The sequence below is a fragment of the Acanthopagrus latus genome, chromosome 3 (genome assembly GCF_904848185.1).
Source record: "Acanthopagrus latus isolate v.2019 chromosome 3, fAcaLat1.1, whole genome shotgun sequence".
In the NCBI taxonomy this organism is placed as follows: domain Eukaryota; kingdom Metazoa; phylum Chordata; class Actinopteri; order Spariformes; family Sparidae; genus Acanthopagrus; species Acanthopagrus latus.
The window spans coordinates 25,399,359-25,402,414 of record NC_051041.1 but is presented as its reverse complement, the minus strand read 5'-3'; the positions used below and the strand labels follow the sequence as shown (position 1 = coordinate 25,402,414).

The following is a 3,056-nucleotide window of genomic DNA, read 5'->3' as shown; positions in this document are numbered from 1 at the left end:
GAAAATCCCTACAGCAACCAAAACATTGTTGCCATCCTCGCTCAGCATGGAATTCAAGCACTGCCCACACTTGATGATGAAGTGTTCCCAATTGTAACTGTAAAACCACCTCATCTCATCCTCACTCAGTAACAACAGGCATCCAAAACATTTCTGATCTAAAGATAAAATATCAGGCTTGCTGTACTGCAAGTGTTGGTATTTTACAAACTAAGGTATGAGCCAGTCAAATTTAAAGGCAAGGGACAAAATCTGATCCACTGTATATTATCCATGACAGAAAATGACACTAAATGAATTGTCACTGCAAGTCTGTAATAATAATTAGACATTTTGAGGCTATATGTATATATGTAAGTTATTTGCATTGTAATTTTAAATAGATTTGAGTTCATTTGAAATGTCTCTATTTTTAAATCCTAAAATGCACCAGCGTAATGTGACTGTTATAGTTTATGTTTATCATTTGGTATAATGTGAGGTTGTTACTTTGTTCTAGACTTGATTCTACATGAATGAAAACAAGACGTTGATTTTCTTGAGCAAGATATCCATTGCAAATAATTGTAAAGATCAATAAAAATGCTGGTATCTATTTTCATTTTTTTTAAATGTGTCTTATTTCCACATGTATCTATTCTTTTATTTGGCACTTTGAATGTTCTATACATTAACAATGACATGCTGGAAGAAATGAAAAGACAAAGTACTGCAGAACTGTTTTTTATTTCTTCTTGTCAGTGTAATATTTCTTGCTGACTAGAATCTCTGTAAGGCTGATAAAACCTCATGAACTTAAGATATGCATGAATATAATAAGAAAGCCTTTTCCTTGTTGTTATGTCTTATTTGCTGTTGATTTACCTAACTTGAGTTCTAACAGCAAAAATGTACTTAAGTCACTCAGTCAACACTGACCTTCCCTGAGTCAACTGAATTTACTTGGTGCAGCCTTGAATCTATGAAAAGTGAACAGAACTACTGTATATCTCCAATTGTGGACACAAGATGTAATTTTCAATACTTCGTGAAAACACATTACTGCATAAGATTCTAGACACACTGACGGTAGGTATCAGTTACCTATAAAATTTAATTCTGAACCAATATTGTTAGAAAAATACCACTAACAATGCACAATAATGCTGATTTTTATTCATTTATGACAAATTGTGCAACTCCAAAGGTTGGAGCTTGCAAAATTCCCTCTGTATTATCTTAAGGCTTGATAGGAAGAATGCATGGGCAGGTGGAGTAAAACAAGACAAGTATTTGCTTCTGGAAAGAATTTGCTGCCATTGTGGAGAAATTGTATTTGAGGCTGGTTGGGAAATCCCAGTGGAGGCACTGCTGATTCTCCAGAGGCAAACTCCAAGACAGTCTCAAGTGTGATAGGGCCAGCTTCTTCCTCTGTTGGACACCAGTTAGAGTTATTATCATACATGTTGAATTTAATTCTACTATTACTTTTCTTAGAACTTAAAAAATGTCTTTTTCTCGATGACAAAAATACAAAATACAAACCTTCAATATCAATCAACCAGTCTCTGCAGAAGCATATTGTCTGGTTTTCTCGAGATCTTCTATTGGGGCCCTGCATAGAGAAGACCACTGTGAAAAAACTGCTCAGGACTGAAGTGTTTGTGAGGTGTTTCTGGAGCTGTTAAAGTCACCCAAGAGTCTTGAAGCCTTCCACAAACCTGCAAGACAGAAATATCTCTATGAGGAGCCATGAATGGATTTAGAAAATGAAAGTGAGTGAATTTCCTAGTAATATAAATGTTTTATGATGGTTTAGATCGAGAGTTTGGTCACATGGATAGGGACCCATCAGATACACCAAAAACACTTACATAACCCTATCCAGCAGAACGCATTTCATTTTACTTATTAGCAACATTATTATATATTATTCACCCCTATGTATTAGTATCAAAAGAAATTATGGCTTCAAAACACAACAGGCTAAGACCCTCTGACATTATCAACACTTTTGTGTGTTGAAAAGTCATTGAAAAGTAAACATTTGTTTTAGTTCTGTTACAGATTAGGTCATGTAAGTAAACCTCAAGTGTCAACTAGCGGAATGCCAGGAAGGCCAGGAATTGCTTGGCCCTCATTCTTCCATTCACGAGGAACTCTACAGCAGAGTGAACTGGGAGTCTTTATCTTCCATTTTTGTCACATGTCTGAGGGAACCTATAATGCTCAGGCTATATGCTGCTTCTCCAATGGCGACATTTGCCTCTTCAATTGTTGCTGCTTCTTGTAGTGAATTTAAAAAAATGTATATATTCAACATATACAAATTCAACCAAGTTTTAATATGAGTACCAAAACTAATAGAGCTGGTAGACTAGTGATCAGAAGGTTGCTGATTCGAATCCTGGCTCCCCTAGGGTGGGACTGAGCTACATGTCGAAGTATCCTTGAGCAAGATACTGAACCCCACAGTTGCTCCTGATGTGCAGGCGGCACCTTGTGTGGCAGCCACTGCCATCAGTAAGGGTCCTGCAATAAGCTGGCGACTCATCCAGGGTATACCCTGGCCTTCGCCCTTTCAGTAAACTGTATTTGGCCCCCTGTAAGCCCCGCAACCCCTTAGGGGGAAAAAAAGCAGCAACATCCCACGACCCTCACGGATAAGCGGAACGAAAACGGAACCAAATTAACTCTTTATCAATGTTTATACTCACTTTCATCAGCTGTTCAGTGTGTGATCGCTAACATCTTCAACGCTGACAGGGGCTGTTGGTAGCCCACAAATCTGCTGGTATAGCCTGTCTGAGAAGAAATGTGGGCCCACTCCTCTGCGGACTACACAAACAGAAATCATTTTGGCCACCCACATATGCATCTTTGTGTCCACTGCAGCAGTAAGTAAAGAGACACAATAAACAATTACCGTTAGTGAAGTTACAAGCTCAACATCCATCTGATGGGAAATCCATCCCTAACAGGCCAAAGTACTCTCGATGACTATACTACAACCAGCCTCCTGCACCTAAAAAACTTCACTGGCTGCCTCATCTTGACCAACAAAGTCAAATAGAACC

General features: G+C 38.3%; 1 long non-coding RNA gene across 1 annotated transcript; it reads right to left on the bottom strand.

The window, feature by feature from the left end:
* Positions 1–1,265: 1,265 nt before the first annotated feature.
* On the bottom strand, positions 1,266–2,816 carry LOC119017462. Its single transcript, XR_005074429.1, has 3 exons — positions 2,697–2,816; positions 1,525–1,700; positions 1,266–1,410 (listed from the first exon to the last, which is right to left on the bottom strand). It is a non-coding gene; the product is annotated as an uncharacterized LOC119017462 (long non-coding RNA).
* Between the last annotated feature and the right edge of the window lie 240 nt (positions 2,817–3,056).